Source organism: Gopherus evgoodei, chromosome 7 (assembly GCF_007399415.2).
Source record: "Gopherus evgoodei ecotype Sinaloan lineage chromosome 7, rGopEvg1_v1.p, whole genome shotgun sequence".
Lineage (NCBI taxonomy): Eukaryota > Metazoa > Chordata > Testudines > Testudinidae > Gopherus > Gopherus evgoodei.
Window position 1 is genome coordinate 55,272,762 of NC_044328.1, and position 20,994 is coordinate 55,293,755.

At 41.8% G+C, this 20,994-nt stretch overlaps 1 pseudogene; it reads left to right on the forward strand.

Moving 5' to 3' along the window:
- The first annotated feature begins 1,028 nt into the window (after positions 1 to 1,028).
- LOC115655501 lies at positions 1,029 to 20,994 on the forward strand (annotated as a pseudogene).

Below are 20,994 nucleotides of genomic sequence, written 5' to 3' on the forward strand. Positions count from 1 at the left end.
ATGGCCATGACTGTCTCTCTGTGGTAGGACAGATAGCGGGGGAAACCCAGCAGTAATCTTAATTGTGGTTGGGTGGGTGGATGTGAGTGTGTTAAGGTAACTGCCAGGAAAGGGATAAATTTAGACCATATACAGTGTGTTTTTGTGTGTACTGCTAGCAGCAGAATAGTCTCCTCTTTCACTTTTTTAAAACAATCTATAAATAAGGCTTGAAAGGATGTTCTGCTTGTTTGGGGGAGTTGAGGGAGAGAGTTGATTTTTTTTTTCCAATTTAGAAACTTAAATACAATTTATGCTTTAAGACTTGATGACTGGATAATTTGTGAAAATTATGAGATCACAAGGAACTAAAAGCTGAACAGCTGTGAGAGGAAAGAATTTTTAGTCAGACTGTTGAAAACATTTTTGTTTTTTGTTTGTGACACCACGTGTTTAACTTAGGTTCCTAATAACTTTTCTCCTGAGTGTTCATCTTTGTTTAAAAACCTGCCTTCCCTTCAGTTAAGTTGTGGGTGGTCACAGTGCCTGTCTCTGGACACCGGAAAAAGTTTTTCAGTAAACTCAGGAGAGACTTGACATGGTTGATACTTACTTATAATGTGTAAAAACTCATTCTATATCATGAAGTACAAACCCAATTTGGGGAAAAAATCCTTTGTATAACAATCTTAATGGTAAAAACAAGCTGATCCACTTAAGGATAAAGAAAGATGTTGTATTTTGATCTCTGGAGGCACATGCTCTTGACTATAAAAAGCAAGGGAAGCCTAAGCAGTGGATCCATAGGGATGATGAGTATTTCCTGATCTTGAATATCGCTACTTACATATTCCTTCTTGAATTGTTTTTTAAAGTCTCTTTCCTTCCTGCAGGTCTCTTTTTTGCCATGGCAGCCAACAGCCACCGGGTCCAAACCCATTCCCATCAGGAAACGCTAAATTCTGTTTGCCACCATCCCCTGAATCTAAACAGCCACCCTCTGTCTAAGAGCTCCTCAAGTCTGGCATGCATTGGGCAAGTGAGTTCTGATGAAAGACAGAGCAACAAGCAATATCTCAAGAAGAGTCTCAGTAGTACTGTCTGCCAAACACAGGTGAGCAAGAATGATGTGGGAAGTACTCCTAGTTCTGAATGGTCTTCCACACAGTCTGGAATGGTGGAAAGTTCATCGGTTGTCAGAACGACGAGTGATCAGTCACCAGGTGATAATGTGCAGAACAGAGCTACGACTACAAACCGCTTCCTGACTGTTGACCAGACTCCAGTATCCCTGGAAGGAAAGAACACTAAGATGCATGTCAAGAGTAGCACTGTTGAGAACATTTCTTCAGTTTGTGATACACACCAGCAAAGTATGAATAGAATGGAAGGACTGGAAGCTGCAGTCCAAAGAAGCCATTCTGACCTAACATGCAGTTGCAAGCAGCAGAGTTCTGTTGCCCACATGAAAACCAGTGCCACGCACTCTATTATAAGTTCTTCTAGCAGTAGTTCTGATACATCAATGCATAACACATCTTTCCAAAGACCGAGATATGGCTCTGGAACATATGAAAATACTCCTAACTATCAAAACCAGGTGACCCAGATTCTCATGTCACATAGAGACCAAAAATTGCCCACAAACAACTTTGACAGTGGTGGTATAACACATAACACTACCATTTATACAGATCCTGGAACATTTCACACTGCTGTTCTAGGATCACACGCGCCAGGAAGTGGTTTCTCAAACAGGACAATGTGCAGTCAATCGGTTGGGCTTAGTCAAGGTGGCATGACTTACAATAATGTGTCAAGCAGTATATACTCTCCCACAGTGATGACAATTCACAACAGCACTGCCCTACTCTGCAGTGCAAGGCAGGACTCTGCTATGAAGATAGATGGCACTGTTTCTGCCTATTGCCATTCTTTGCCAATACCATCTCTTCAACTCGTTCCAAGGTTGGTATGCTCAGTTAGTGAATCAGGAAGAGAACCGGTAACTCCTGGATACTGTCAGTCCTTGTCTGCTTCAGATATGATGACCTTTCCTAAACTGGTGTCATCTGTTAGTGAATCAGGTCTGGATGCAAAGCAAATCCTGAAATGCTGTAGTGCTCCTGGGGACCATCTGTCTCACGCTCAGCACTGTGTTCAACAGAGCAGAGCTCAACAGGAAATGAAGGCTTCTTACATTGTGTTGCATGACCAGCAATGTGCAGACATGATGATGAAGACTAAAGACACATGGACAATGACCTCTATGAATGACTTAACCAAAGAACTGAAATCTCCTCTGGAGTGCAAAGATGCAGAGGTACAAACCATTTCAACAATGGAATGCAAGTCTGTGGCCACAAGCCCATCTGTTGTAGCTGAAGGTCACCCTCATGTGTTCCCAGAGGTTAATTTAGAATATGACCAAGAGGCCCCAAAGTCTCCAGTACGTGAAGTGAGATGGGATGATGAAGGGATGACATGGGAAGTATATGGGGCAGCCGTGGACCCAGAAGTTCTTGGATTAGCCATTCAAAAACATCTTGAAATTCAAATAGAACAATTCCAGACAGAGCCTATAGAGCTCTCTAGGAAAAGTACTGAGGAGTCGCCTCCAGCTAAAGAGGCAAAGAAAAAGCCATTTAGAACAATGATGCACTCTCTGAGACACCCAAGCTGCTGTGCCCGTTCCAATACTGTTGTGGAGTGAACATAGCTACATGACTGCAACATTTAAACTGTCTTGTAAATAAACATTGACTCTTAAGACTTAATGCAGCTAGTGTGGACAATCTAGTCACTTTAGAATAGGGTGGGAAGCTGTGAGTTGACATAAAATAAGAAACTCCAAGGAGATCTATTACCTGAGAACTCATCAAGAAACTCCAAGGAGATCTATTACCCAAAAAAGCAGAAGTTTTGTATATTTGTAGCTCCTTGACTTTTTTGTTTACTATAGTACTCCTCAGTCCTTAGATGGGAATAATATTACAAACAATGATAGACTTTTTTTCTAAAAGACAGATCTTTTAAGGTCATGTTATTGTACTTTGTACTTTAATAATTAACAGTTAGGAAAACTTTTTAAAAATACAACTTACATTCTTTAGTGAAAATCCTATTACATTGAAACTGTTTGGGAAAATAGTATGCTATTTTAAAAAAAATATGACCTAATTGCATTTTAGACTTTACAGAGCCATAAATACCACTTCAGTAATATATAAAGGGCATAATATTAATTACACTGTAATTGCTATATAGTTAATGAATAAGAGCGATCTGTAATATAAATGTGCAGAGTAACTTCAATTCTGCTAGTCTGACTTCATTTTATACATCACATATGTCACAGACAATGTATAGATAGAAGACGCTACTGCTACATCACTTAAATTAGTCTATATACACCTCTACCCCAATATAATGCGACCCGATATCACATAAATTCGGATATAACGCAATAAAGCAGCGCTCCAGGGGGACAGGGCTGCACGCAGATCAAAGCAAGTTTACTATAATGCGGTTTCATCTATAACGTGGTAAGACTTTTTTTGGCTCCCGAGGACGGTGTAGAGGTGTAGTTATAATGAATTACGTAAGTATCCAAAGGACTTAGTGCTTGCAATGTAACTAAGACATAAATATACAATATTACCAAAGATACCTAATGAATCATGTAATGTGAATTTTATCCTGAATAACTCTTTCTTACAAACACATGACACAAAAAAGTATCTCAGGCTAGTCTGTCATACTGTGTCTATATTACAGATTATAAGTGGTCAGTTTGGTTTCCTGACATTAAATTTAATTTTTAGTGGTTTCTGGATGTGCATCTACATTGAATTATGATTTTTTTTAAATTGCATAAGTGATAAATATATAGTCACAGGGATGCCCATTTGGATGTGTACAATACACTAGTGCAGGGTCCATCCTGAGCAACTTGCCCCCCACCAACCTCGTATCCTCCTTTGGCTGGAGTGAAACATGTTCCGAAAGTCAGGTTGCTATTCATTTGCTTTTAATGTAATGCAACTTAAACTATAAGGTTAAAATTTCCAGCTGATTGATTTGCCATGTGAACTGTAGGATCCCCTCTTCCCAAAATTTGTGTGTGTGTACAAAAGAATTCTGGGAAATCATTTGAAAATAATGGGATAGTTCTGATCACTGTAATTTTTTTTCAAAATAATTGTAATAAGTCCTAAAATAGTATTGGTATTGATTAGAAGGGAATTATAAGCAAAAGAAGAGACCAATTAGACTCAATGTCTCTTAAACAATGGTAGTCTGCTATACAATGTAGAAGCTAGTACTACAACTACTAGGTTATATAAACTGCTGCAGTGAATAAACCTATAGTACAGTATTGGCACAGATTTGCTACTATAGTACCAATATCCGATTATCACTGTAGGAGAAAAATAAACAGCAAATGAAGTGGAAGGACAGCAAGGCAATCAGGTCAATGTCATGTTAATCAAAAAAACCAGATGCTCCCTTATTTTGGGCATTTCGAGTCTTTAGGCTTCTAATTGAGTCACTGTGGCTTGTTAACAAATATACTGTGTCCCTCTGCAGATTTCCTTTGCTTTCGGAAAGGATTAAAATAGAAGAGATTTTTTAATGGGGATTTAGGAGAACTAAAATATTCATCTGAATATTAACTCTGTGGATGAAATATGACAACTGCCTCTTTTTTTAAAGGCATCATAGCACAAAATTTTGGGTTCACTTTGGATGTGGCTTTCGGACAGTTACTTTTGATATTTTGAATCTAAATGCCTGTCAGGTAACACATTAATTAAATCTTTTCAGTTTTTGACCACTGTACAAAATTATTGTTGTGAATGTTCATGGAACTGGGGTTAGATTTATCAGAGACAGAACTGTAGTTTTTGACTTCTGAGTTCTAATGACTTGGAGTGTCTAATGACTTGGAATGCTGTAGATTCAGGCTTGTCTGTATTTAAAATTTAACTAACAGCTTTTGAAAGAGAGTTGGCACCAAATTTATGTTCCAAAAACCACAAGATGCTATTCTGGATAACAATTCGTGCTGACCTGTCTAGATGCTGGGGAGAAGGGCATGTTGGAACTATCAAGATAGCTCCTAGTCACAAAGTAATAGTGGTTAATTAATAAATTTTAGAGACTGGTAACTTAGCACTGGAAGGATCAGCTAGTATCTGAACACATGGATTCTGGATGGCTCACAGCTTGCTTAAAGTGTAAGTTACAAAGCTGTTCCCTTCTAGGTCACTGGTTCAGATCTAGCCCAAATTGGTGTTGACTGAAAATAGGTATTACATGTTTGTTAGGTTGCGTGTGTGAAACGAATTATCTTAGTCCAGTTACTAATAAACAAGTATGAATATCATTAAATCTGCTGTTTCCAGTCTTGGAGAAGAGGCCAAGAACTGAATTAGCCCCTCTCTCGCCTATTGAAAGTGGCCCCTGAAGATCAGTATTGGAGATGCATTGGGCTGGGCAGTAAAGAAGAAAGTTGCAAAATAACCATCTGTAATGTACCTGTTCTTGATTGGAGTTCTTTGATCTCCAAGACTTTCATGAGCACTAACCAGGCTCCAGTTTTTCTGAGAGACAACAAATAACACCAGCACTTGCTAAAATCATAAAAATAAAAAATATGCTGGTTGATTTTTTTTAAATCTAGCCCTTGGATTATAAACTATATACTTTGATCTTGGTGCACTAGGATCTGCATGTGTAACTTCCAGGACTCCAAGATGAAAATTTTCATCCCCAGAGGCTCCACTTGCCTTCATGTGAAAGAATGCAAACTGGCAATGAATTCAACAGAACCTGGTGTTCTGCCTCCTATTGTGGCTAATGGCTGGTGCTTCAGATGAAAAGAATCCCTACTCTCTATAAGGCAACTAGCCAGTTGTTCAAAGCCTTATATGTTTGGGGAGGCATTTCTTCCTGCCCTTCTTATAATCTGAAGCAATAAGAAAGGATCACTTCTGTGGTGACAGGCCCAAGTACAAAACATCTTCCTCAGACAACTATTTAGCTTTTTTGTAAATCCCAGGAAATAGTGATCTGCCAGTAAATGTGGTGATCTGCCAGTAAGGGGTCCTTGATGGGACAGAAGGTTGTTCCTTGTTAAAATGAGAAGTCATGTAGTTCTTTGTAGGAAAAACAGTTTTGGGGAGGGTGCAGCTAAGATTTACTTAGCCATGGTCTACACTATGAGTTTAGGTCGAATTTAGCAGCATTAGATTGATTTAACCCTGATCCTGTCTACACGATGAAGCCATTTTTGTCGACTTAAAGGGCTCTTAAAATTGATTTCTGTACTTCTCCCCGATGAGGGGATTAGCACTGAAATCGACATCGCCGGGTTGAATTTGGGGTAGTGTGGACGCAATTCAATGGTACTGGTCTCCAGGAGCTATCCCAGAGTGCTCCATTGTGACCGCTCTGGACAGCACTCTCATGGTCACCTGTGCTGATCAGCTTGCCACACTGCCCAAACAGAAAATGAAACTCAAAAGTTCGTGGGGCTTTTCCTGTCTACCTGGCTAGTGCATCTGAGTTGAGAGTGCTGTTCTCTGAAGGAGAAATAAAAAGCAGGAAACATTAATAGGAGTTACAAACTAAGAGCCAGATTCATGGCTGGTGTAAATTGGCATAACTCCGATGAAGTCAGTGCACCTTCAGGCACTTGACGTCCAATATGTACTTTGGACAGGTCTACACTTCGAAAACAACTTAGTTGTAAAATGCATTAATAGTGCAACGCTCCGAAAGTCAATGCTAGCCTCGGTACTGTGAATGCACTCCACAGACTTAATGCGTATAGTGGGGACACATATAATCGACTGTATAAAATCACTTCCTAAAAAATCAGCTTCTATAAATTCGACCTAATTTTGTAGTATAGACATACTCAGTCTTACTACAAGATTGGGAGCCAGAAATTCCCGAGTTCTAGTCTTGGAACTGACCCTTATATTCTCTGTGACGTGGGCAAGACACTGTTCTCATGAGTTTACCCAGCTGTGAAGGTAATACTTGCAACTGTTCCTTGCAGCCATGTTGAGATGATTAATTCATGGTTTCGAAGTTCTTTGAAAATGAAAAATCCTATGTTAGTGTTAAGTAGTATTGTTAATTGGAAAAAAGGGTAGGAAAAGAATGTTTATTAGATGGAAGTAAACCCTTACAGTGTGGGCTAAATAGCCATACAGACCTCTTCATAACAGCAGTCATTTATGTCCTGCTTTCTTGGGTAGGAAGATAGAGATGATGGGGTTTTATTTGGTTTATAAATTACATTTTTTTTTACTTTCTTCAGTAAAATAGTTTTGAATGAAAGGATCAATTAAAAAACAATGTCTGACCCACATCTTTTCAAAGTCTCACCCCCTTAATAGTTCCTGTTGCTAGATCCATCTAGCCATTTGAGGATAAGAAACTGGTGATTGTAAGTGCCTCTGGGCAGAGCCCTTGTTTTTTCAATATGCCTGTAACTACCGCACACCCTTGTATCACTACAGACAATGAAAATGAGTATGTTGTCTAGCCCCAGTGTTGAACTGGAATTCTAAATAGGCTAGCTCTGCAATGGGGCACAAAAGGTAAAAGAAAGTGTGTTCATTTTGCATGGAGAGTGTAATTTGTAGATGAACAAGATCTATGTGTTTTTCTCGTTTGGAAAGATGAAATGTCAGTCTTGCAGCTAAAGACGCTGGTTGTTTTAAGAATGAATGTTCTCACCATCATCACCACTTTATAAAATGAGAGATTAAGCCTCCTGGCCTAGAGGGAACTGCCATTGGGGAGTACTCTACAACTGGTTCATTTCCTCTTACTGTCACCCCCTTTCAGGGCTGACATGCGCTTGCAGAACTGAAGCCCCTCTTAGGAAAAGAAAGCCCCAAAGAATAATGGGATTTAATTAAGAAAAGAAAAACTTAGGTTGAATATCAGAAAAATCTTTCTTATGGTTAGAGCTGTTAGACTGTGGAATATCCTCTCCGGGGATGTGCTGGATGTCCAATCTCATCACACATTTAACTCTTGTCTGTATCAGCCCTCGTCCAGACTAACCCGCGGCATCGGCGGGTTAGAATCGATTGCTCGGGGATCGATATATCGCGTCTAGTCTGGACGCGGTGTATCGATCCCCGAGCGCGCTTACATCGATTCCGGAACTCCATCAATCCGAACGGAGTTCCGGAATTGACACGGAGAGCCGCGGACATCGATGCGGTGCCGTCCAGACTGGTGAGTACCTCGATTTTAGAAATTCGACTTCAGCTACGTTATTCTCGTAGCTGAAGTTGCGTATCTAAAATCGATTTTAATTCCTAGTCTGGACGTGGCCTCAGATCAAGAAACACACTCAAAGGCTTTGCTGCAGTTGTTCAAATGTATAGTTTCTGCCTCTCTAAAGCTCTAGAAATGCTGGGTCTTGAGCTTATAGTCATCACATGCAGAAGGGTCAATGCATTCAGATAGCAGAGTACTAAGCTGCAGTCTTTAAGTCTTCAGAAGCATTAATCCCAACTAATATGTGACCTAAACAGATGCCATCTATCTTATTATCAGCCTTCCATATATGACGGAATACATTGCTCAAACAACATTTTAAGGGAATTTTAAAAAGGAAGGGAATAAACACAAATGAGGAAATGATGCCAACAAATCTTAACCCTCTTCCAACCACATACTGTTTTCTTACTGGCAAAAAAGCAACCCAAGCAACAATTAACCACATGGTGTTGCAAGCTGTTCAGCCTCAGAAGAAGAGATTTTGTCCCCTATGTGGTTAAAGGTAGCATCATTTAATGAATCTGGGTCAAGAGCTTTCAATGAATTAAACTATGTTTGTGTTACTTCATAGAAAATAGGTTCCCTAGCCCCATCTGCTGCTCAGTGGTTGGATCTGCCACTCATTTTTATCAATAAAAATTCAATGGCTTCCTTAATTTGAACTTGTAAATCATTAATCATAAATGGATGTTGGACCAAAATTCCCTAAACATACAACAGTACCTTGCAGAAATGCCCATTTGTTTGTACCTTCCAGTGTAAAACTGCTGCTGAGAACCACCCTCCCAAAGCCAGGCATAACAAGAATGCTAACCACAGGCAGAACCATCCAGACCTTGGTGTTTTGATCTGTCCTGCATTGTTTTACTGTATTTATCATGAAAGTAACAACAAACAGTGGCGTTTATGGTCCTGTCCCTCCAGTGTCATGTTCAGTAATGACGCTTGTGCTGCAGTACAAAAATTCAGTCTCTCTTCTTTACTCGTCTGATCAAGTTCTTGGCAATGATTATAGACGGTTTGCTTATGCTGCTGTTAGTGCTTTCTTTAGCACAAGCATCTTCACTCCAGAATGCACGTCATCCCAAATTCCTGAACATTGGTAAGTTGACACTACATGATCTGTTTTTTTAAAAAAACTATTAAACAGGCTAATGCCATTAGCCAGTGGATTTTAATTCAGCAGATCCTGTGCACACGCTTAAACTTGTTTGATAAGCTCGTTCCTTTCCTGCTTAATAGTGCTCTCTGTTGCCAAATGTTCCCCTTTCTCTGGATCTGCAAGATATCTACTATAAATATGACTTTATTAGTGCCATAACACTGTTGGCTCTTAATGATACCAAACCCTAATGGTTGCTCTCTAGAAACTGGCAAAAAAAAACCCCACCAGATATTAATAATAATAATTAATATCATGAGGTGAAATGGGCACCTCGGGTCAAATTAGAAGGAGCTATTTGAGTTCCATGGAGATTTCTTTCTTTGGTCGTGTTCAGCAACCCCACCTGAAAGCCCAAATAAGTCGTTTGCTCCTAGGTCAGAAGTTGCCATTCCTGTTAATATTTTGAAAGCCTCATTTTAAAAGGGAAGCCTTGGAGACTCCAATGGTGGCACTAACACCTGGCAAGATTGTCTGAGGGATGCACCTGATTTACACAATGGAACCAATTGTGTAACTAGAGATTGGAGGATCAGGCTCCTGATGTAGGGTGGGCTATTTTTAAATACCCAACTTTGTACTTTTAATTCACATTGCTTCAAACCTGTCAAGGGCATTTGTCCCTATTTCTGGGTGCATCCATGGTAAATATGAAGTTTCTGAGAGATGCAGTTTGAGGTATCTGAGTGCAAATTCAGAAGAATGTGTCCAATTAATGATATGTAACACAAAACCAATAAAACATCTGAAAAATCTTCTCACAATAAGATATCTCCAAAGTAGTCAAACAGAAAGTGATCACACATTCCAGAGAAACAATCATCTGTAAATTAAAAAGCGAAAGGAATTGTGGCCCAAAAGCAAAGTAGTCATAGACATTTGAAAATAGCAGGTGTGGGTGTATAAACTAATAAGCTCACACAATAAACTCTTCCATGTATTTACTGATATATTTGAAGTTTTAAAATCCACTAACTTTTTTACTATTCCTATACCTGCATGCATAATTGTACAAAAAAGAGTAATATGAATACAAGGTTGGTGAATACAGCACATTGTTAATGATTGTCATTTTACCCCATTTTTCCAAATTCTCTGCATGTTTGAGTTGCATGCTCCATCATTCCAGAATCAGCCTACTACTGTTCGAAAATGATCTTGCGGACTTCCTTTATTTATCTGTATATTTTAGATTGGCCAACAAACTGTGGTGTTCCATATTTTCAACCAAACACAGTGGAGAGGATTGTATCGGGCAACGAAGTAAGGCCACATTCTTGGCCTTGGCAAGTCTCATTACAGGTATCAATGACCTTTAGACAGAGGAACAAACCTAGTTGTTCTTTGTCAATACAACATTTTTATGGAAGTCAATAATACATTTATTAAGAGTGTGTGTGTGCAACCAAGCAAGTGAATGTAACTTGTGTTGCTATATTATGCCACATGCTTCTCCAATTGAAGTCAATGGTAAAATGTATGTATAGAATAAGTATATTTTTCACATAGCTTTTAATAAAGGAATTGTGGTCTAAGAACTATTTATATAATTTTATATATAATATAAGGAGTTTCTTATGGTTGTAAAATACTTGTGAGCTACAGTAGGTAGCCATCAAACCTGAATTGAAGTATACTTTCCAAAAAGCACATTTAATTTAGGTTTTAGCCACCCCAATCCCCCTCAAACCAACTAGTGAATTTTCTTTTCTCTCTTTAACGGCCCTGTATATTTAATAGTAGAAGGACTGGCCACTTTCAAAATAAATTTTAAAACCAAGAATTGTATAGCAGCTTCATGGGAAAATAATTCCCTAGAAAATAATGAAGACTTGGTTACAGACGCAGGCTAAAAGGATGAAATAGAAAGACGAGATATGGAGGGTATATCTGTATGACATTGGTGAAAATACAGAACTTCAAGACAGCAACACATTTTCATCATTAGTAATATCATCTGTTTTGTATCTAAACAAAGTAGATTGGTAAGTGACTGAATTATTCCACCAAGATAACATGGAGACCATGGAGACCATGTTCTCATTCATCCAGACAGAGTTTTTTATAAACTGGTTTCTCCAGAACCTGTAACTCAGATAGTCCTCTACTTTCCACCACTGATACATTTTTTCTTGGCCATTAAAGTAGACTATATTTCTGCAGGAGAAAGCTCAGTCAGGGAAGAGAATAGGATGTATACATAAAGAATCAATAATTGATGTGTGGCTGACATCTGATAATTTGGATATGAAATGGATAACATGCATAGGCAAATTAATTTAAAAGTAACGTAATATCCTATGGTTTAAATAAAACGAGAGATAATTGGCTGTGTTAGGATTCACAAACAAAACACAAAGGAGTCTTCAGTGCAAGAGTCTTCCATCCTTGTCTTCCACATTAATGTTGTTACCCTCCATGTGTTTATTGCAATGTTGGAAGAGGAACCGATAGGGAGATGCAAAGAGGAGGGAGATGTGATGAGAACCACCAACAAGGTAATTGATCCTTGCAAAAATGTTTTGAATAGACTTGAGGGGTGGGGCAAGAGGGCTGGCATCAATGCTAGACAAGAGTTAATTACAGTAGTAAAACATAATAATGATGGTTTGGCAGTCTGGACATACAAATATCTCCATAATTATTGCTTATTAGTTAACAGTGGTTTTCACTACCCCATCTTTATTACACAATGGCATTAGCAGACAGGTCTTTCTTAACAATTCTTTAGAATCATTTTACACACAGAAAAAAGAATGCTGGGATAAATAGATTTCTTCCACAACGGCTAGTAACACATATTGCTCAGTAGAGGGCACTGTTACACCATCATTAGTTCATCCATTCCTTTCATATGCCCAAGAATGAAACCTCCTCTGACATAAATTTCTATTTTCTAATTTTATTTTTCTTTCTAGGTTTGGTCTAGAACAAATAGCAAATTTATTCATGTTTGTGGAGGGACTCTCATTCACAAAAGCTGGGTTCTCACTGCTGCCCACTGCTTCCAGAAGTGAGTTTTACATTTGCAGTTTTTGTTTGAGTTCTTGGAAGTTATGGAATATATTTTTGTAAACTTATTACCACTAAAAGGAGAAATAAGTGCAGAATTAGATGTATTCTGTACTTCAGCCATTGTGACTCAGAGACACCATGAAAAGAGACACATCAGAAAGATTGATAGAAATTGATCAGAGGAAATTGTGAACAATAATGGGGTGGTTCTTAAACTTACTCCTGGGGCATTGTATGCCAAAAAAAAAATGCACACAATATTTTAAAAATCTGTAAATTTTATTTGTCAAAATAACACTACATAATCATGCCAGTTTCAATTATTTAGATAATTTATTTCAAAATATCTGTCAGCAGGTATGTCTGTAACAATAGAGACACAAAAATTCCCCCACGAGTAAAGAAACCCTATGACAACCCAGTTCCTGTTTCTTTGTCCCCTTCCCCAACCACCAGAGCCCAGCTGAGGGGGTGGGGGTAGTAATCCACAACCCCTTCCCATCAGAGCATAGCCACAGGGTCCCCCACCCCCAACCAATACATCCAAACCCCCTCTTCCCCAGAGCCCAGCTGTGGGTCCCCCTAGCCCAGACGCCTGGCTCTCTACCCCCTGGAATCCAGAGATCCAGAGGGAGAAACAGCCTGATGCTCTGTCCCAGGTTTTCAGGGAGTTTCCTGCGCACCGCCCGCTCCATCCCTCGGGGCATGCTGGGAACTGCAATTACCAGGACCCTTCTAGCAGTGTTTTCCATGTCTGAGCTGGGCTCTGCCAGGTCCAGCAGCCCCTAGTGGTGGCTAGCAGCACTGCAGCCCATTACTGTGGGGCAAAGGAAATTCTGTGCACACGTTAATTTCTGCAAAATTCGGCATTGCACAGTGATGCAGCATTCCCTCAGGAATATAAACTGGGGAACATAACCTAGAAATTAGGGTGTTAATAGCAAAAGAAAAATCCATCAAAATGCAAAAGATGATAACCATGGGGTATTGCTTAGGAAAATATTTTGAAAGAAAGCATATAAATGAGGTCAAAATAACTTCTAGTTTTATTACTTGGATTGAGAAATATACCATTGCAAGAAGGAATAAAATCAAGCAAATATGGATTTACTCAGTTCTTAAAATGTCTTGCTTTCTGTGATCAATATTCCACACTTGTTTTTGAACAAACAAAAAAAACCACTATTATTCTTTCACATAATGATACAGAAAGCAGTTATTTTCTGTACTTGGTAAACTTTCTTTGTATTTAGTGTTCCTTTTCTTGTACCATGCATGATAATCTGTGAATGTGTCACACATTTGGTAACTCCTCTTTTAAAATAATTGTAATGTAGTTTTTAGTTTATACAGTATAGAGAAACCATGCAGGTGAAATACAGTGTAAAACAAGTAACAACAGAAACTAATGCAATTGATCTTGTTCAGCAATAAGTAATTCCAACTATTCAATAAGTCTAATTAAGAAAACTTCAAACTTTCTGAAAATTTTTTTGCCAACCTCCTTGCCAGTATGTAATTTGGTGTAAGATTAAGATTCACCCTATTGCGAAGACCCTGTGTAAAGCTCATCATGCCACTTAAGCTGCACGGTGGCAAAGCTTGACAGATTCAGTAGCTAGAAATCCCATGTAAAGCTACAAGTCCTATGTCCTGCCCATAATTAGAGCAGTGAGGGAATGAATTCCATTCTCCCCAATCCTCATTTAGGCCTCAACTCAGCAAGGTACTTAAGCATGTATCTATCTTTAAGCACAGGAATAGTCCCAAAAAATACTTGCTGGATCAGAGCCGAAGTTTCTGGTATAAAGCACATTTACTCAGGAGAAATGCATTTTACCCCAAAGAAATGTATAAAATTCATTCCTTTTTCCTAGTCAACTAGAAATGGGACTGAATCTTTGATGCAAAACCTTGTTATACATTCATGTACGATGTCCAAAGGTGAAGGACAAATGCACTAAGCCTCTAAACCTGCTTTTTATTGTTCTATTTTATAGATACCCCCTAAGCATCTATAATATGTTTATTCCCACTGTATATGGAGGCCTGCTATAAATAATGATGTATTGTTTCCTCCTGCAGTGAAGAGTCAAACTGTATCTTTGCTGCTGTTAATACGAGGCAAGCTGCTCTTTACATTTATGGTGTCAGCAGAACCCTTTAAACTAATTTCTAATCTACTTTTATGGCAGGATCTCATTTTTCATCATAAATACACCTACACTCATTTCAGCAGGCTACCATTTTGCACTTCTAAACAATGTAATTTTAAACTCACAACATTTGATATAACTGTCATGCAAGTTTGGGGTAAACAGCCATCTGGTCAATTATGTGAGTTTGGGGAGTATTGCACATAACAATCAGGTGGAAAAAACTCATTAAAAAGAGGGCATTAGGTTCAACATAATGAGACCATATGTTGTTTTAATTTTTTAGAGGAAAGGTAGAAGATGCAGCAAATTGGCGAATTCTCCTGGGCAAGCATAACCTTAATCGTACCGAATCCACAGAGCGAGTCTACAGGGTGAAGCGAATTTATCGGCATGAGCGTTTCCGCTACCCTCACCTAAACGAGCTGGATTATGACATTGCCTTGGTCAAGCCTGTAGAAGACATTATAACAAACCATTTTATTCGCTATGCCTGCCTGCCCAAGAGAGACAGCACTCTTCGTCCAGGACAATTCTGTTGGGTGACTGGATGGGGGGACACAAGAGGTACTTCTGAGTGCTTCTCGAAGCATGAGTTCAGAGGTTAGATTTCACCAGTCTGTGGAAAGTGTATGCCTGTCAGAGACCAACTTTTAGCCAGTTTCTCTTTGAAATTCAAATGATATAGAGAAGGATTCTTTTAAAAGCACCTAACAATATAGGCAGGAGGCCTTCCTATGTGCTGAGGCACAAGAAAACCAAATAGCTTCCATTGCTTCTGAAGTGCAAGTACCTAGTATAACAGCACTTCTTGAAACAGGTGACTGACTTATTCTTTCAAATGTTATAACCATAGCACCTAGGAGTCCCAGTCAAGGACAAGAACCCTAGCTACTGTATAAACACAGAACAGGCCCTGTCCCAAAGAGTATACGTGACATATGGTAACAGTTAGAGCCCATGCTACCACATGTCTGAATACTTGCACACCTAAATCTTTCAACAACCATTCACATTTTATTCTGAGGTTCTTCCCTGTTTTCATGTTACTGTACGTATGTATTTATTTATTTTATATGTGGATAGCACATTTGAGGTTCCAATCTGTATTACAGCCCCATTGTGTTAAGCACTGTATAAACATCTGTGATACAATCCTTGCCCCAAAGAGCTTATATTCTAACTAATGCCCACAAAAAGTGCCAGACTCTTTAGTCCCAGACGCTGATGTCTCCTTATCTGCAAAATAGATAAGATGGACAGCAGCAGTGCAAACCTCCCTCTACTGCCCTGCCAACATACCATGACCCTGCCCAGGGATGAAGGAATAGTTGGATCCTTCTTCCCAGCTGCAAATTGTGACAATAGGTTGTGGGAAAATGCAGTTTCATAGTTGACTATGCTTGTGGAATAGACACACACACACCTTTGACTATTTAAAACAAACAAAAAAAATCAGAATTAACAAATCAGAAACAAAAATAGAATGGTAGGAATCTTTTCATCTGGAATGCGGTAGACCCAAGTTCTTGTAACTTGTACATGGATACTGTTAAATTGCATTCCATGTCACTTGAAATGTTCATATTTAGAACGGAAATGTTTTTCATGTTCCCTTTTCTCATCTATTTTATCTATTTAAGGTGGGAAAGAAAACCTGGTTTTGTCTGAGGTTTTGAACCAGGCTAAGTTACCAGTCATAGATTACAGTACATGTCGCCTAAAGAAGTTCTGGGGAGACAGAGTTCGGCAGTCAATGCTCTGTGCTGGATTCAGGGACACTGGGGAGCCTCCTGCTGCTTGTCAGGTACAAAAATCAGCTGTTAATTCCAACTATGATTGAAAAGATCAGGCTGTTCGGTACAGGGTAGGTAACGTAGTTTGTAGCTTTCTAAAAAATGGCCTGTTGCTGCCCCTGTCTTTAAAGAGAAGTGTGTGTGGCCTGTGAAGATTATACATCTCCATATGCAAGGGTCCACACTGCATGCAAGTAGTTTCAAGGGGCGTACTCCCATATTCAGGATAAAGGCTATTTATTATTGTTGTTTTTTTGCCTGTTAAATACACTTATTTACCGAGGAGACATTACAACTGTTTTCTCAAAAGAAAATTGGCATCATTAAATCAGTAGCAAGCTTTTCTGTTAAAAGCAATTACGATGATTAAACACGGTACTTAGTAGGACAAAGTTCGGACATTCCTCATCCAATTGGAGAGAAATAGTTTTAAAGCGGTGGCATAGGACTGCCAGAGGCCTCAAATTACAGGAAATAGCCCTGATTTTAAGCATTAGTCCTGTATCCTGATCTCAATAGTAGCAAAGGGGGGGGGGGAGGAGGAGGCGTGGGAGTGAGAATCGGGAAGAGATTATTTTAAGCCTATTGCAGTATATGGAAAAATGTTCATAGCTGTATATATCCTTAGAGAAAAGGTTGCTAAAAGTGCCCAAAACTGCTGCAAAGGAATCTCTTGCCAAAAGCTTGTGTATTATCACTTTTTGATTAGTCTAATTAAAGGTATTTAACTTTTCCATCTCTTTGTATTATAATGAGTGAAAGAGATGCACCAATTCCAAGGTAATTTCTAGGAATATATTATTTCATATATTTTATGATGATTTTTGGTCAGGCATTATTCAGGGAAATTAAAAAATTATTTTATTTTTGGATGTGGAAAGACTTGGGGAGTGTTAATTTTTAGTGCTTGTGAAAAGTGACTGATAGGTAGCCCTGGATACTGAAGTTCTTTGTGCTTCCCACAGATCAGCTACAGCACAAGCAGCTGTAGTGGAAACTTCCTTACACAGTACTGTCAACATGCCCTTTACCCTCTCTGGATGCATCCTTTCAAGAATTACTAAAGTAATTGTCTCATTGACTTATGCTGGGGGTGGGCAAACTAAGGCCCATGGGCTGGATGTGGCCCATGAGAGCTTTGGATCCGGCCCACGGGATTGCCACCCCTGTGGCACCGCAGGCCCCACACCTCTCCCAGAAGCAGCTGGCACCATGTCCCTGCAGCCCCTGGGGAAGGGGGGGCAGAGAGCTTTGCATGCTGCCCTCGCCTGTGGGTACCTCCCCTGAAGCTCCTGTGGTCAATGGGAGCTTCAGTGGAGGTACCCACAGATGGGGGCAGTGCATGGAGTCCTCTGCCTTCCCGCTTCCCCAGGGGCTGCAGGGACATGGCGCTGTCTGCTTCCCGGAGCAGCGCAGGGCCAGGGCAGGGAGGCAGGGAGCCTGCCCTGGCCCCGATGCACGCTGCTGCTACCCCAGAGTTGCTCCAGGTAAGCGGCACCGGGGTAAAGCCCGAACCCCTCCTGCACCCTGCACCCCAACTCCCTGCCCTGAGCCCCTTGCCGCACTCTGCCTGCACCCCAACCTCCTGCACCACCTCGCACCCCTCCTGCACCCCAACCCGCTGTCCTGAGCCCCCTGTCGCACCCTGCACCCTTCCTGCACCCCAACCCCATGCCCTTAGCCCCTTCCTACACTCCTCCCTGCACGCCTTCCCTGAGCCTGCTCGTACACCCCGCTCCCCTCCTCTGCCCCAATCCTTTGCCCTGAGCCCCTTCCTGCACACCGCACCTCCTCCCACACCCTGCACTCCCTCCTGCCCCAGCCCTACATTCATGGCCCTGCATGTAATTTACTCACCCAGACGTGGCCCTTGGGCCAAAAAGTTTGCCCACTCCTGGCCTATGCAGTCCTTGACCCCTCTGTTATGACTGCCCAACCATAGGGCATATTAGTGTCAGCTGAAATGGTTTTTGTGATCTGTACATTTTTCTAGTAGGAATCAGATCAAGATCACTAATTCACTTCATGTGGGCCACTGAACACTCATCAGATGTTAGTAATGACCAACCTAGCCTTGATCCAGACCTATGGTTTAAGAGATGAAACACACTGTATACTGTTACTACATCTTTGAATCATCCACTTTCTTAATCCAATAAAAGATTAGACAGCTTTAAAGAACAAGGAGCTGACTCAGGCCATGTCTACATCTAAAATTTTGCAGCGCTGGTTGTTACAGCTGTATTAGTACAGCTGTATAGGGCCAGCGCTGCAGAGTGGCCACACTTACAGCAACCAGCGCTGCAAGTGGTGTTAGATGTGGCCACACTGCAGCGCTGTTGGGCGGCTTCAAGGGGGGTTCGGGGAACGCGAGAGCAAACCGGGAAAGGAGACCAGCTTCGCTGCGGTTTGCTCTCGCGTTCCCCGAACCACCCTGCAAACCGCAGGGAAGGAGAACCGCTTGCTCGGCGGTTCGGGGAACGAGAGAGCAAACCGGGAAAGGAGACCAGCTTCGCCGCAGTTTGCTCTCGCGTTCCCCGAGGCACCCTGCAAACCGCAGGGAAGGAGAACCGCTTGCTCGGCGGTTCGGGGAACGAGAGAGCAAACCGGGAAAGGAGACCAGCTTCGCCGCGGTTTGCTCTCGCGTTCCCCGAACCACCCTGCAAACCGCAGGGAAGGAGAACCGCTTGCTCGGCGGTTCGGGGAACGAGAGAGCAAACCGGGAAAGGAGACCAGCTTCGCCGCGGTTTGCTCTCGCGTTCCCCGAACCACCCTGCAAACCGCAGGGAAGGAGACCTGCTTGCTCGGGGGTTCGGGGAACGCGAGAGCAAACCGGGAAAGGAGACCAGCTTCGCCGCGGTTTGCTCTCGCGTTCCCCGAACCACCCTGCAAACTGCAGGGAAGGAGAACCGCTTGCTCGGCGGTTCGGGGAACGCGAGAGCAAACCGGGAAAGGAGACCAGCTTCGCTGCGGTTTGCTCTCGCGTTCCCCGAGCCACCCTGCAAACCGCAGGGAAGGAGAACCGCTTGCTCGGCGGTTCGGGGAACGAGAGAGCAAACCGGGAAAGGAGACTAGCTTTGCCGCGGTTTGCTCTCGCGTTCCCCGAACCACCCTGCAAACCGCAGGGAAGGAGAACCGCTTGCTCGGCGGTTCGGGGAACGAGAGAGCAAACCGGGAAAGGAGACCAGCTTCGCCGCGGTTTGCTCTCGCGTTCCCCGAACCACCCTGCAAACCGCAGGGAAGGAGACCTGCTTGCTCGGGGGTTCGGGGAACGCGAGAGCAAACCGGGAAAGGAGACCAGCTTCGCCGCGGTTTGCTCTCGCGTTCCCCGAACCACCCTGCAAACTGCAGGGAAGGAGAACCGCTTGCTCGGCGGTTCGGGGAACGCGAGAGCAAACCGGGAAAGGAGACCAGCTTCGCTGCGGTTTGCTCTCGCGTTCCCCGAACCACCCTGCAAACCGCAGGGAAGGAGAACCGCTTGCTCGGCGGTTCGGGGAACGAGAGAGCAAACCGGGAAAGGAGACCAGCTTGATTACCAGAGGCTTCCTCAGGTATGCTGGGATAACTGCTTATTCCACGGAGGTCAAGAAAAGCGCTGGTAAGCGTCTATACTTGATTACCAGCGCTGGATCCTCTACACCCGAGACAAAACGGGAGTACGGCCAGCGCTGCAAACAGGGAGTTGCAGCGCTGGTGGTGCCCTGCAGATGTGTACACCTCCTAAGTTGCAGCGCTGTAACTCCCTCACCAGCGCTGCAACTTTCTGATGTAGACAAGCCCTCAGTCTGCATCTAATATCCTCATGTGCTTGGCAGAAAATGCTGTTCCTGTGGCCCATGTGCAGTTCAGGTAATCCTAAAGAGGACTCTAACCTGACAGCTAAATCTCATCAAGAGTATCCTGCTAAAACAGGGGTTCTCAAACTGGGGGATGGGACCCCTCAGGGGGTTGCCAGGTTATTACATGTGGGGTCACAAGCTGTCAGCCTCCACCCCAAACCCCGCTTTGCCTCCAGCATTTATAATGGTGTTAAATATATAAAAACATGTTTTTAATGAATAAGGGGGGTCGCACCCAGAGGCTTTTTATGTGAAAGGGATCACCAGTACAAAAGTCTGAGAACCCCTGTGCTAAAACATGGTGCTTTCCTCACTTCTTGTAAGTGGAGACCTTACTGCAAGATGCCTCAGAGCTAAGAACTCCAGGGGAGCTCTACATCTGTTTCTATATCTTAATGACACCCATTAAAAATAGATCTAGGAGTGTTTTATGCATTATGTAGCATGCAAAAAGTCTGATTTGTTCTGTTTGTTAATAGAGCTATTAAAAAGCACAAAGTCATTGGCATATATAGCAATTTCCTGCAATTCCAAGTCCTAATGGTTGTTTCTTTCAGGGAGATTCAGGTGGACCACTGGTTTGCCAGATTAGAAGAGAAAAGTGGGAAGTCCATGGTGTAGTTAGCTTTGGGCCTATTGGATGCAAAGTGGAGAACAAACCCAGTGTCTTTACAAGGACTTCTGCTTACATTCCCTGGATTGAAGCAACCAGAATCTGGGACTTCTTTTTGTAA